This window comes from Scyliorhinus torazame, chromosome 5, assembly GCF_047496885.1.
Source record: "Scyliorhinus torazame isolate Kashiwa2021f chromosome 5, sScyTor2.1, whole genome shotgun sequence".
NCBI classification, from domain to species: Eukaryota; Metazoa; Chordata; class Chondrichthyes; order Carcharhiniformes; family Scyliorhinidae; genus Scyliorhinus; species Scyliorhinus torazame.
The window spans coordinates 136,329,155-136,344,602 of record NC_092711.1 but is presented as its reverse complement, the minus strand read 5'-3'; the positions used below and the strand labels follow the sequence as shown (position 1 = coordinate 136,344,602).

At 49.7% G+C, this 15,448-nt stretch overlaps 1 protein-coding gene across 1 annotated transcript in view; it reads right to left on the bottom strand.

Annotated features, from left to right (window-relative positions):
• The window catches only part of LOC140417929 (zinc finger protein 536-like), a 256,639-nt gene extending 245,140 nt beyond the window's left edge, over positions 1 to 11,499 (bottom strand). Inside the window, exons 1-2 of the mRNA XM_072501360.1 lie at positions 10,786 to 11,499; positions 1,309 to 1,440 (exon numbers count right to left, since the gene is read on the bottom strand). The gene's annotated coding sequence lies outside the window, so the exon portion shown is untranslated. The remainder of the gene's footprint in view (positions 1 to 1,308; positions 1,441 to 10,785) is intronic.
• Between the last annotated feature and the right edge of the window lie 3,949 nt (positions 11,500 to 15,448).

The following is a 15,448-nucleotide window of genomic DNA, read 5'->3' as shown; positions in this document are numbered from 1 at the left end:
CTCTGTATCTAATCCCGTACTGTACCTGTCCTGGGAGTGTTTGATGGGGACAGTGCAGAGGGAGCTTTACTCTGTATCCAACACCGAGCTGTACCTGTCCTGGGAGTGTTTGATGGGGACAGTGTAGAGGGACCTTTACTCTGTATCGAACCCCGTGCTGTACCTATCCTGGGAGTGTTTGATAGGGACAGTGTAGAGGGAGCTTTACTCTGTACCTAACCCCATGCTGTACCTGTCCTGGGAGTGTTTGATGGGGACAGTGTAGGGGGAGCTTTACTCTGTATCTAACCCCGTGCTGTACCTGTCCTGGGAGTGTTTGATGGGGACAGTGTAGAGGGAGCTTTACTCTGTATCTAATCCCGTATTGTACCTGTCCTGGGAGTGTTTGATGGGGACAGTGTAGAGGGAGTTTGACTCTGTATCTAACCCCGTGCTGTACCTGTCCTGGGAGTGTTTGATGGGGACAGTGCAGAGGGAGCTTTACTCTGTATCTAACACCGAGCTATACCTGTCCTGGGAGTGTTTGATGGGGACAGTGTAGAGGGACCTTTACTCTGTATCTAACCCCTTGCTGTACCTATCCTGGGAGTGTTTGATGGGGACAGTGTAGAGAGAGCTTTACTCTGTATCTAACCCCATGCTGTACCTGTCCTGGGAGTGTTTGATGGGGACAGTGTAGAGGGAGCTTTACTCTGTATCTAACCCTGTGCTGTACCTGTCCTGGGAGTGTTTGATGGGGACAGTGCAGAGGGAGCTTTACTCTGTATCTAATCCCGTACTGTACCTGTCCTGGGAGTGTTTGATGGGGACAGTGTAGAGGGAGTTTTACTCTGTATCTATTCCCGTGCTGTACCTGTCCTGGGAGTGTTTGATGGGGACAGTGCAGAGGGAGCTTTACTCTGTATCTAACACCGAGCTATACCTGTCCTGGGAGTGTTTGATGGGGACAGTGTAGAGGTACCTTTACTCTGTATCTAACCCCATGCTGTACCTGTCCTGGGAGTGTTTGATGGGGACAGTGTAGAGGTACCTTTACTCTGTATCTAACCCCGTGTGTACCTGTCCTGGGAGTGTTTGATGGGGACAGTGTCGAGGGAGCCTTACTCTGTAACCCTGTGCTGCACCTGTCCTGGGAGTGTTTGATGGGGACAGTGTAGAAGGAGTTTTACTCTGTATCTATCCTCTGCTCCCAGGGGCGGCTTGGCATGATTTACATATGGTGTGAAGCTCCCTCGGCACTTTCCTGCAGAATTATAGGTGGAAATCTTGCTAATGCTTACTGGATAGATATATCTGAAAATAAGTTACCTGAACGTTCTGGTCACATGCTTCACTCGCCGCTCACGATTCATTGACGGTGGCAGTCACGGGGATAAATTGGGGGGCCTCAACATGTCCCGTGATTGGTGTTCATTGCTGACGAGGGAGTGTGCGACGATCCTACAAAAAAATGGATGAAGAGACTTGCTTAGACTGGTGAGGAGAGGCTTCCCCGCCGCTAGCCCTGCTCTGTTAATACTCAACCACCATCCCCCCAACCCGCCACCACACACACACTCGCCCTTCCGAAGTGTGGGTCCCACGGCCACAGCCTGCGCTCCACTGTCTCGCTCGCTCACGTGCCCCGTATTCTGCGCACCAGGCGGTGAGGCAGCAATTGGCAGTCGCAGCCAGACTCGCACCCAAAACCCACAAAGGCACCCGGGGTTCCGGGGCAAAGGGCTGAATGGCAATCCGGAGAACCCAGCAATGGGGAAGGGAGACAAAGGGGTGGAAAAGCAGAAAGAGGCAAATGGGGAAGGAGGGAGCTATGCTGCTCTGTAATGTTAACACTTATGGTCCTGCTCCCTCTTCATCCCTAGCAGTGTCTCACTCTCCCACTCTCTCTCTTTCTTTCCCCCCTCTCCGACTCCACAAAATCCCTCTTATTGTCTCTCTCGAAAACTCTCTGTCTCCCTTTCTCAGCCACTCGCTCTCGATGTGTTTCACTCTGTGTCTTCATCACCATCGCTCTGTCATGCTCTCTCTTTCTCTCTCGTGCGCACCCTCTCTCTGTCTCTCTCTCTTTGTCCGTCTCACTCTATCTCTCTGTCTCACATGCTCACTGTGTCTCACGCTCTTTCTCTCTGTCTCACTCCGTCTGTCTCACTCTCTGTCTCACTCTCTCTCTCTCTCTCACTCTCTCTCTGCCTCGCTCTCTCTGTCCTTGTCTCGCTCTCTCTCTGTCTGTCTCTCTCTTTCTGTGTCTGTCTCACTCTCTATCTCTCTGTCTCACGCTCTCTCTCTGTCTCACTCTCTCTCTCTCTCTGTCTCACTCTCTCTCTCTGTCTCACTCTCTCGCTCTGGCTCTCTCTGCCTGTCTCGCTCTCTCTGTGTCAGTCTATCTCTCTCTCTCTCTCTCTCTGTCTCACTCTATCTCTCTGTCTCACGTGCTCACTCTGTCTCACGCTCTCTCTCTCTGTCTCACTCTCTCTGTCTCACTCTCTCTCTGTCTCACTCTCTCTCTGCCTCGATCTCTCTGTGCCTGTCTCGCTCTCTCTGTCTGTCTGTCTCTCTCTGTCTGTCTCACTCTCTATCTCTGTCTCACGCGCTCACTCTGTCTCACTCTCTCTCTCTGTCTCACTCTCTCTGTGCCTGTCTCGCTCTCTGTCTCTTTCTCTCTCTCTCTGTGGCTCACCCTCTATCTCATGCGCTCACTCTGTCTCACTCTCTGTGCCTGTCTCGCTCTCTGTCTCTTTCTCTCTCTCTCTGTCTCACCCTCTATCTCATGTGCTCACTCTGTCTCACGTTCTCTCTCTGTCTCACTCTATCTCTCTGTCTCACTCGCTCTCTCTCTGTCTGTCTCTCTCTGTCTGTCTCACCCTCTATCTCTCTGTCTCATGTGCTCACTTTGTCTCACGTTCTCTCTCTCTGTCTCACTCTCTCTCTCTCTCTCTCTCTCTGTCTCACTCTCTCTCTGCCTTGCTCTCTCTGTGCCTGTCTCTCTCTCTCTCTGTCCGTCTCTCTCTCTCTGTCTGTCTCACTCTCTATCTCTCTGTCTCACGCTCTCTCTCTCTCTGTCTCACTCTCTCTCTCTCTGTCTCTCACTCTATCTCTGCCTCGCTCTCTCTGTGCCTGTCTCTCTCTCTCTCTGTCCGTCTCTCTTTCTCTGTCTGTCTCACTCGCTCTCTCTGTCTCCATATTTATTTTCTCCCTGTCTCTCACCTTCAATCTGTTTCCACCTTGGTGCATCCTTGGCTCTGGCTTGGTGTGTGGGAGAAGACACCCCACACGCAGATATGCGGAGGTCGAGCGCTTGCCCAGAAACTGCTTCTTTCCACACAACATAATGATCCCCATTGATTAAGCTGCCCAATTTCTTCGTTATTCACACCCCATGAACTGGTCAGCAAGAAGCGAGGGTGACCGCCTCAGAAGCTGCCAAAGAGAGAGGGAGGGAGAAGCAGGGACAAACAGAGAGATGAAGGGAGAGAATGAAAACAACTCCTCACAACTTACTTTCCCACCTTGCAATGTACCGTCTGCCAAATTGTTCCCTTCATTTAAGTCATGAATAAAGCGTTAATATAGCGGGGCCTGTACAGCTCAGTTGCTAGATAGCTGAGTCCTGATGCAGAGCGAGGCCAGCGCCGCGGGATCGATTCCCGTACCGGCTGAGGTTATTCACGAAGACCCTGCCTTCTCAACCCTGCCCCTTGCCTGAGGTGTGCTGATCCTCAGGTTAAATCATCACCAGTCACCTCTCCCCCTCAAAAGGGAAAACCTCATCTGGGACCATGACGACTTTACTTTAATATAGGCTGTGGACAGCCAAGGCCCGAGCTCTGTGCTTTGCGTCACTCCGTTAGTCACAGCCTGCCAACCAGAAAATGACCCACTGTTTTCTGTCCACTAACCAGACAAGTGGCAAGGAACATTTGTGCCCCACAAGTGCCATGCAATGACCATCTCCAACAAGACAGAACCAAACCAACTTGCCTTGTCATACAATGGCGTTCCGATCGCTGAATCCCCCACTATCAACATCCTGGGGGTTACCATCGATCAGAAACTGAACTGGACCCAGCCATATAAATACTGTGGCTGCAAGAGCAGGTCAAAGGCTGAGTAACTCACCTCCTGACTCCCCCCAAAGCCTGTCCACCATCCACAAGGCACAAGTCAGGAGTGCGATGGGATACTCTCCACTTGCCTGGATGAGTGCGGCCCCAACACTCGAGAAGCTCGACACCATCCAGGACAAAGCAGCCCCGCTTTGATCGGCACCCCATCCACAAACATTCACTCCCTCCACCACCGACGCACAGTGACAGCAGCGTGTGTACCATCTACAAGATGCACCGCAGCGACTCACCAAGGCTCCTTCGACAGCACCTTCCAAACCCACCACCTCTACCATCTAGAAGGACAAGGGGCAGCAGACACATGGGGAACTCCACCACCTGCAAGTTCCCCTCCGAGCCCCACACTCACCATCCTGACTGGGAAATATATCGGCCGTTCCTTCACTGTCGCTGGGTCACAATCCTGGACCTCCCTCCCTGACAGCACTGTGGGTGTTACCCACACCACACAGGGACTGCAGCCGGTTCGAGAAGGCGGCTCACCCACCACCTCCTCAAGGGGCAATTAGGGATGGACAATAAATACTAGTCTAGCCTGCGATGTCCCACATCCTGTAAATGAATAAAGAAATACGAAGCTTCAATTCATGCTAATAAATCACCTGCCCCAAACCCCCGCCCACCAAACCCTACTCTGTGAGCCCTCATGTTTCAGATTAAAACTTTGCATGGCAACTTATTAAATGTCTTTTGAGAATCCAAATATTCTACATCCGCTGATTCCCCCTCATCTACCCTTCTCATTACAACCTCAAAAAGGCCCAATTGGTTTGTCAAACGTGCTTTGCCTTTCACAAAACCATGTTGGCTCTCTCTAATCCCCCAGGGTGGAAAGCTGGCCCACGAACTAGGGGGCCGTGCTATCAGTGATCTGCCCGTCTACCTTTCCCGCTGCCCCCCCGCCCGCCCCCCCCCCCCCCCCCCCCCGCCCCTCCCCACCCCAACCAGCCAACACCACCGGTGCTGATTTACAGGTGGGCCACCTGCCTGAGATTCAATTGAGGCCCTTAACTTGGCCTCAATCTGCCGCTGCTTGATGGTTACATGATCAAGGGAGAGCTGCCCAGCCCGACTGTCTCTGCCCCTCTTCCACGGCCACATTGGTGGCCAGTGTTTTTCTCAAATCGCATTTGCTTCTTTTACAAATTGCTTCCGATCTGCGCCCTCTCGTTCTCGATCCTATCACGAAGCCGGAACAGTTTCTCCCCGTCCACTCTGTCCAGGCCCCACCTCATGATTTGGAACATCTCTATCAAATCCCCTCTCGGCCTCCTTCTCTCCAAGGAGAACAGTCCCAACCTTTCCAATCTATCCCCATAACTGAAGTTTCCCATCCCCGCAACCATCCTTGTAAACCTCTTCTGTGCTCTCTCTCCAATGTGTTCACATCCTTCCTCTCGTGTGGCCCCCAGAACTGTGCACAATATTCCAGCCGAGGTCTGACTGGTGTCTGGTATCAGTTCAGTATAACCTCCTTGCTCTTGTACTCTGTGTCCCTATTAATAAAGCCCAGGATACTCATAGATCATAGAATCTATAGTGCAGAAGGAGGCTATTCGGCCCATCGGGCCTGCACCGGCCCCTGGAAAGAGAACCCCACCTAAACCGACACCTCCAAACCCAGTAACCCCACCCCTTTTTGGGACGCTAAGGGCAATTTAACATGGCCAATCCACCTAACCTGCACATCTTTGGATCCTGTATACTTTATTAACTGCTCTCTTCACCTGTCCTGCCACCTTCAATGATCTCTGCACAGATACATCCAGGTCCTTCTGCTCCTGCACCCCTGGAAGAATTTTATCCCTCATTTTATATTGTCTGTCTGTGTTCTTTCGTCCAAAATGCATCACCTCACCCTTGTTGAACTTCATCTGCCCACTCCCCCAACTAGTCCTTTTGAAGTTCTACACTGTCCTCTTCACAGTTTACAATGTTCTTAAAAGAAGCAGCGTTTAGAGATAGAGGATGCATTGATTGTAATCTTCCAAAATTCCCTTGATTCCAGAAATGTCCCAGTGGATTGGGAAAACCGCGAATGGAGCAACGGTACTCGAGGAAAGAGGGAGGCAGAAAGCAGGAAACTTATAGGTCTGCTCGTCGGACAATCTGTCCTTGTGTGGGGGGGGGGGGGGGGGCAGGAATCCACGAGTGAGGAGGCAGTAGCAGGACACTTAGTAAATCCGTAATACATTCTGGCAGATTCAATGCGGTTTCGCGAAAGGGAAATCGTATTCGACAAATTTACTGGAGTTCTTTGGCGATGGAACAAGAAGGGTGGATAAAGAAGAACTAGTAGATGTGGTGTATTTGGATTTCCAAAAGACGTGCTGTAAGGTGCAACAACAAAATTTATTGCACAAGATAGGAGCTCATGGTGCAGGGAGTTACATATTAGCATGGATAGAGGATTGGCTAACTCACAGGACACAGAGAGTCGGGGTAAACGGGTCATTATAAGGTGGGGAAAACAGTAACCAGTGGAGTTCCACACGGATTGGTGCTGGGGCCTCAGCTAATTACGATCTATATCAACGACATGGATGAAGGGACTGACTGCGTTGCAGCCAAATTTGCTGATGGGAACGTAAGCTGTGAGGAGGATTCAAAGCGTCTCCAGGGGGATAGCGATAGGTTCAGTGAGCGGGCTGAAATATGGCAGATGGAGCAGAATAGGGGAAAATGTGAGGAGAAGTGAGGACCCGGGTTCGATCCCGGGTCACTGTCCGTGTGGAGTTTGCGCATTCTCCCCGTGTCTGCATGGGTCTCACCCCCACAACCCAAAGATGTGCCGGGTAGGTGGATTGGCCACGCTAAATTGTCCCGTAATTGGAAAAAAAACAAAAAAATAAAAGATAAAAGCGAATTAATGCGGATGCTGGAATCTGAAACCAAAGAGAAAATGCTGGAAAATCTCAGCAGGTCTGGCAACATCTGTAGGGAGAGAAAAGAGCTCACGTTGAGTCCAGATGACCCTTTGTCAAAGCTAACAGACAGAGAAAGTGGGAAATATTTATACTGCGGAGTGAGAATGAAAGATGAGTCATAGCCACAGAAACCCAGGAAAACCGGGTGCTAATGGCCACAGAAACCAAGGGGAAAGAGTGCTAATGGCAGTCCCCAGAGAGAACAAGAGGAGTGAGAGGCCAAACAGCAGAGAAACTATCGTCAAAGGGTCAACTGCGACAGATGTAGATGTGGGGCGGCGAGGTTGAAGCAAAGGGGAGAAAGGGTAAGGAAAGGTGGATAAGATGGGGGGGGTTAAATATATATTAAGAAAGAAATGGTAAAAGACAGTTAAAATGAAATGGGATGAAAACAAATGGGTCGAGGTGGAGTAGAGCTAATCATCTGAAGTTGTTGAGACCGGAAGGCTGTAGCGTGCCTAACCGGAAGATGAGATGTTGTTCCTCCAGTTTGCGTTGAGCTTCACTGGAACATTGCACACAGACCGAAGGTGCTCAGCAAAGCAATCACCCAGTCTGTGTTTGGTCTCTCCGATATAGAGGAGACCACATTGGGAGCAGCGAATGCAGTAGACCAAATTGAAAGAGGTGCAACTGAAACGTTGCTTAACCTGGAATGAGTGTTTTGGGCCTGGGTAGTTAAGCATGGAAGAGGTAAAAGAGCAGGTGTTACACCTTCTGCGTTTGCATGGGAAGGTGCCATGGGTGATGGGAGAGGTATTGGGTATGGTGGAAGAGTGGACTAGATTATCTCGGAGGGAACGGTCTCTGGAATGCTGACAGAGGGAGTGAAGGGAAGATGTGTTTGGTGGTAGCATCACGCTGGAGTTGGTGAAAATGGCGGAGGATTATCCTTTGCATACGGAGGCTGGTGGGGTGAAATGTGAGAACGAGGGGGACTCTATCCTTGTTCTGGGAGGGAGGGGAGGGGGCGGGGGTAGTGCCGCGGGAGATGGACCGCACGCTGTTGAGGGCCCTGTCAACAACTGTAGGTGGGAAATCATGGCTGAGGAAGAAGGAACACATTTACGACGCACCACTTTGGACAGTGGCATCATCGGAACAAATGCGACGGAGGCGAAGGAGCCGAGAGAAAGGGATGGTGTCCTTACAGGGTGTAGAGTGCGAAGAGCTGTAGTCCAGATAGCTGTGGGAGTCAGTGGGCTTGTAGTGGGTATTAGTGGATGGTCTATTATTGGAAATGGAGACAGAAAGATCAAGGAAGGGAAGGGAAGGTCTGAGATGGACCAGGTGAAAGTGATGGAGGGATGGAAACTGGAAGCGAAGTTGATGAATTTTTCCAGGTCCGGACGAGAGCCTGAAGCGGCAACAAAATAATCATCAATGTACCGGTAAAGGAGTTGTGGGAAGGGACCCGGGTAGGCCTGGAACAAGAAATGTTCCACATACCCCATAAAAAGGCAAGTGTAGCTAGGACCCATGCTGGTACCCATTGCTGCACCTTTGATTTGGAGAAAGTGGGATGGGTTAAAGGAGAAGTTGTTGAGAGATAGAACGAGTTCAGCCAGGCGGAGGAGAGTGGTGGTGGATGGGAATTGTCCAGGCCTCTTTTCGAGAAAGAAGTGAAGAGCTCTCAGGCCACCCTGGTGTGGGATGGAGGTGTAGCGAGATTGCACATCCATGGTGAACAGGATGTGGTTAGGGCCCGCGGACTGGAAGCTGTCAATATGACGCAGGGTATCAGAGGAATCCCGCATGTAGGTGGGGAGGGAATGGACCAGAGGAGTGAGGGTGGAGTCAAGATAAGAGGAAATGTGTTCGGTGGGGCAGGAGCAAGCTGACACAATGGGCCTGCCGGGACAGTGCTTTTTGTGTTAGTTTCTCTGTTGTTTGGCCTTTCGCACCTTTAGTCCTCTCTGGGGACTGCCATTAGCACTCTTTCCCCATGGTTTCTGTGGCCATTAGCACCCGGTTTCCCTTGTTTTCTGTGGCTTTGACTCATCTTTCATTCTCACTCCGCAGTATAAATATTTCCCATTTTCTCTTGACTCTTAGCTTTGACAAAGGGTCATCTGGACTCGAAACGTGAGCTCTTTTCTCTCCCTACAGATGCTGCCAGACCTGCTGAGCTTTTTCAGCATTTTTTCTTTGGAAAAGATATAAGATCATGGCTGTTCTGTCTGTGGTCTCAGCTCCACTTTCCTGTCTGCCACACCCATCCACCCCCCCATAACCGTTGACACCCTTGCTGAACAAAACTGTCTAACTCTGCCTTAATTAAATTAATTTTTTTTGTAAATTTAGAGTACCCAATTTTTTTTTTCCAATTAAGGGGCAATTTAGCGTGGCCAATCCACCTACCCTGCACATCTTTTGGGTTGTGGGGGTGAGACCTATGCAGACAATGTGCAAACTCCACACGGACAGTGACCCAGGGCCAGGCAAGGAAATCTACATCAGCTGGAGCAGGGATTGAACCCTGTGCTCTTGGCGCTAATCTGATTCACATTTGAGCTGTCCGGACAACTGAGCTAACCAGCCCTTCATTGGCGATTGAGAAATTCTTATTTAAATGTCATGATGTGGAGATCCTGGCGTTGGACTGGGGTGAGCACAGTAAGAAGTCTTACAACACCAGGTTAAAGTCCAACAGGTTTGTTTCAAATCACTAGCTTTCGGAGCGCTGCTCCTTCCTCAGGTGAGTGGTGTTAGCCATCGATCATCTACCATCTCACCTTTGTTACCTCATGTTCCCAATGTAGCCAGATCACCCCTTATACATCTGCAATTACCTTTGTGAAGTTCAATATCTTTAGTTTGGGATCCATACAAGCCACAGTTTTCTGGCCCTGTCCACCAGCAGGATCTTCCAGTTTTGCGACTGGAAATTCCCAGCCACCTCCATCACTCTCAAACTTGATGGCAAAGTCCATAATATTATGATCACTATTCTCCGGATGCGCCCCCCCCACCCCTCCCAAACTATGGGATTAATAATTGACCCTATTATGCAAAGCCAGGTGTAAAAAGGCCTCTTCGCTGGTTGCTTCCACGTCGCATTGTTCTCGGAAACCCGCTCGGATGCATTCCTTGAACCCGTCCTCTGGAGTACTGTGCCGATTTGGTCCGTCCCATATGCGTTTTAAATTTAACGGGTTATGGCAGGGTGGAGCCAGCGTTCATCGGCGAGGACACCAGGGGCGATGGTGGAACTCGACGCAGAAAGGATAAGAGCAGCTGAATTTCGGTGCAGTTGAGAGATTATGGAGGGTTTACAGAAACGGGAGTCCGGCAAAAGTTGACAGGAACGTACAAAATCGGTGTGGTAGGCCATTCGGCCCCCTCGGGCCTACTCTGCCATGCAATAAGATCATTGGTTGATCTGTTTGTATTCCAAATTCCACATTCCCATCCGCCACCGCGCCCCCGCCCCATAACCTTTGATTCCCTTGTCTATCTGCCTCAACTGTAAACATATTCAGTGACCCCCCCCCACACACAGATCGTACGTCAGACAACGTGTTCATTCCATAATCCATCTAGTTAAACCTCCTCTGAACCGCCTCTGGCACATTTACATCCTTCCTTACATAAGGAGACCAGTCCCGCTCACGGTGTTCGAGATGCCAATGACACCCTGTCTAACTGAAGCATAACATCCTTACTTTCGTGTTCCATTCCTCTTGTAATATAAGGGAGAGCATTCCTTTAGCCTCCTTAATTACTTGCTGTACCTGCAGACGAACATTTTGTGACTCAGTCACTCGAACGCCCAGATCCTGTTTCCTGCGGTAGGAGTTGGTCAGTTAGGTCTGGGGCTTTTCTGGTCCGCTTCCGGAATGGGAATAGGTTTTTCCGACCTGTTCCCAGCTAGATTTGTGGGTGGTGGTTGGGGGGCGGGGGCAGGTTTAGGCTCTTTTGGAATGTTTCCTGATAAGGCATCAGGCCTTTGGCCTAGGGATCAGGCCTTTGGCCTAGGGATCAGGCCTTTGGCCTAGGGATCAGGCGTTTGGCCTACGGATGACAACCCTCCAGGAATTGAAGACCGATTTCCGTGTGGGACGTGGCCGTATGCACCCCTGGAGACATGGTCATCAGAACATTTCTGAACAAATGTCAGTGCTTCAGAAGGGTGGCGGTATTGGCCGCTATTGGACGGAGAGTGGAGAGGGGTAGGGGCGGGGGTAGTGTGGAGAGGCCAATCGTGCGATGAGCCTCCAGGATTACATTTGATCACAGTTAGCAACCCAATGCCAGGCCGGCTTCTGACTCAGGGCTCACGCAAACCTGCGAAAAAACCACGGAGGCACAGAATGATTATCTTTGCTCCCTCTCTCTCTCTCTGAAATGACGGCTGATAAGGGGACAGGCAATAAAGCGGTGGGCTGCAGCACTTAAAGAGTTAATGTGGCGTGCTCGTCGGCTTAGACCAGAGTACAGCAGGCTCTTCACCATGGGTCGGAGGGTAGGGAGGGGAGAACGGGAAAGAGGGTGACGCTGCGATCACAGAGTACTACCCTTCCCGTTGTCCATTCCCCCTCCCCCCTTGATTTCTTTTTGACATGGAGGGTTGGCACGTACCCTCGGCGTCTTGGCAGAGCTTCAGCTGGCCAGCTGCCTGGGCACCATCTCGTCTCATTAGCATTCCCCTTGGTGCCCTGTCAGCGGACCAGCTGTACTCTCAGAGCTGGCACCACATATTTGGCACAGATGGCTTAGGTGGAGAGCGGGGTGGGGGGGGGGGGGGGGGCGGGGGAGAGGAGAGAGGTGTCAGGATGGGGGTGGGGGGGAGGGTGGAGGTGGGGAGAGCAGGGCGGAGGTGGGAGCGGGCTGAAGGCAGAAAGAGAAAAAGAAAGAGACAGAGAGGAAGAGAATCGATCGAGACAATGGCCGAAAGTGTCTGGGGGAGGGTGGGACGGGGTGGGGAGCGGATGCGGGTGGGGATGGGGGCTGCTTGGCTCTGGGGCTGATGGTGGGGGCGAGGGGCAGGGGAGGGAAGGTGCCTGGGGACGGATTGCAGTGTGTGCATCGCAGACAAAAGGTTTGGACCCGGACGTCAGCGAATGCCGTCGCTTTGGGTGGGGTGACGGAGGTGGGCGCACAAGGGTACCGCCGGGCACAGCAGTCCGCCACGGCAGGTTGCCCACATCCCAGGCAGCGGTTGGTAACCCACCTTAACCCAGAGGCAAACCACAGCTGATGATGATGATTGGGATATCTCTCTCTCCCTTTCTCTCTCTCTCTTTCTCTCTCTCTCTCTTTCTCAGTCTTGCCTGTGCCAGCCTCATCTAAGCAGCATAGTCTCGTCCACAAGGCACAGTGGAGTGATTTATTGTGGGTGAGTGACGCCTGCGTCTCACATTGCGACTGCCCCGACCCACCACACCCCCTCCCCAACAACAAAGATGGAACAAACATCAAAGGACTTCTATCCTCCTCCTTGGATTCCATAATACATCTCACAGCCCGAGGACCTCGATTAGATTCCAGTCAGTAACTGACTCCCGGGTATCTGTTATTCTATATATAAACTACCCGAACTCCTCGATTAGATTCCAGTCTGTAACTCACTCTCCGGTATTTATCATTCAAGATATAAACCACCCAAATCCCTCAATTAGATTCCAGTCTGTAACTCCTGGGTATCTGTTATTCTATATATAAACCACCCAAACCCCTCGATTAGATTCCAGTCTGTAACTTACTCCCGGGTATCTGTTATTCTATATATAAACCACCCAAACCCCTCGATTAGATTCCAGTCTGTAACTCACTCCCGGGTATCTGTTATTCTATATATAAACCACCCAAACCCCTCGATTAGATTCCAGTCTGTAACTCACTCCCGGGTATCTGTTGTTCTATATATAAACCACCCACACCCCTCGATTATATTCCAGTCTGTAACTCACTCCCGGGTATCTGTTATTCTATATATAAACCACCCAAACCCCTCGATTAGATTCCAGTCTGGAACTCACTCCCGGGTATCTGTTATTCTATATATAAACCACCCAAACCCCTCGATTAGATTCCAGTCTGTAACTCACTCCCGGGTATTTGTTATTCTATATATAAACCACCCAAACCCCTCGATTAGATTCCAGTCTGTAACTCACTCCCGGATATCTGTTATTCTATATATAAACCACCCAAACCCCTCGATTAGATTCCAGTCTGTAACTCACTCCCGGGTGTCTGTTATTCTATATATAAACCACCCACACCCCTCGATTAGATTCCAGTCTGTAACTGACTCCCGGGTATCTGTTATCCTGTATATAAACTACCCGAACTCCTCGATTAGATTCCAGTCTGTAACTCACTCTCCGGTATTTATCATTCAAGATATAAACCACCCGAACCCCTCGATCGGATTCCAGTCTGTAACTCACTCCCGGGTATCTGTTGTTCTATATATAAACCACCCAAACCCCTCGATTAGATTCCCGTCTGTAACTCACTCCCGGGTATCTGTTATTCTAGAAAAACCACCCAAACCCCTCGATTAGATTCCAGTCTGTACCTTACTCCCGGGTATCTGTTATTCTATATATAAACCACCCAAACCCCTCGATTAGATTCCAGTCTGTACCTCACTCCCGGGTATCAGTTATTCTATATATAAACCACCTGAACCTCTCTATTAGATTCCAGTCTGTAACTCACTCCCGGGTATCTGTTCTATATATAAACCACCTGAACCTCTCGATTAGATTCCAGTCTGTAACTCATTCCCGGGTATCTGTTATTCTATATATAAACCACCCGAACCCCTCGATTAGATTCCAGTCTGTAACTCACTCCCGGGTATCTGTTATTCTATATATAAACCACCTGAACCTCTCGATTAGATTCCATCTGTAACTCACTCCCGGGTATCTGTTATTCTATATATAAACCACCCGAACCCCTCGATTAGATTCCAGTCAGTAACTCGCTCCCGGGTATCTGTTATTCAATATATAAACCACCTGAACCCCTCGATTAGATTCCAGTCTGTAACTTACTCCCGGGTATCTGTTATTCTATATATAAACCACCCAAACCCCTCGATTAGATTCCAGTCTGTACCTCACTCCCGGGTATCTGTTATTCTATATATAAACCACCTGAACCTCTCTATTAGATTCCAGTCTGTAACTCACTCCCGGGTATCTGTTATTCTATATGTAAACCACCTGAACCTCTCGATTAGGTTCCAGTCTGTAACTCACTCCCGGGTAACTGTTGTTCTATATATAAACCACCCGAACCCCTCGATTAGATTCCAGTCTGTAACACTCTGCCGGGTATCAGTTATTCCATATATAAACCACCCAAACCCCTCGATTAGATTCCAGTCTGTAACTCACTCCCGGGTATCTGTTATTCTATATATAACCCACGCAAACCCCTCGATTAGATTCCAGTCTGTAACTCACTCCCTGATATCAGTTATTCTATATATAAACCACCCAAACCCCTCGATTAGAATACAGTCTGTAATTCACTCCCGGGTATCTGTTATTCTAGATATAACCCACGCAAACCCCTCGATTAGATTCCAGTCTGTAACTCACTCCCTGATATCTGTTATTCTATATATAAACCACCCAAACCCATCGATTAGATTCCAGTCTGTAACTCACTCCCGTGTATCTGTTATTCTGCGTATAAACCACCCGAACCCCTCGATTAGATTCCAGTCTGTAACACTCTGCCGGGTATCAGTTATTCCATATATAAACCAGCCAAACCCCTCGATTAGATTCCAGTCTGTAACTCACTCCCGGGTATCTGTTATTCTATATATAAACCACCCAAACCCCTCGATTAGATTCCAGTCTGTAACTCACTCCCGTGTATCTGTTATTTTGCGTATAAACCACCCGAACCCCTCGATTAGATTCCAGTCTGTAACACTCTGCCGGGTATCAGTTATTCCATATATAAACCACCCAAACACCTCGATTAGATTCCAGTCTGTAACTCACTCCCGGGTATCTGTTATTCTATATATAACCCACGCAAACCCCTCGATTAGATTCCAGTCTGTAACTCACTCCCTGATATCAGTTATTCTATATATAAACCACCCAAACCCCTCGATTAGATTCCAGTCTGTAACTCACTCCCGGGTATCTGTTATTCTAGATATAAACCATCCAAACCCCTCAATTAGATTCCAGTCTGTAACTCACTCCCGGGTATCTGTTATTCTATATATAACCCACGCAAACCCCTCGATTAGATTCCAGTCTGTAACTCACTCCCTGATATCTGTTATTCTATATATAAACCACACAAACCCATCGATTAGATTCCAGTCTGTAACTCACTCCCGGGTATCTGTTATTCTATATATAAACCACCGGAACCCATCGATTAGATTCCAGTCTGTAACTCACTCCCGGG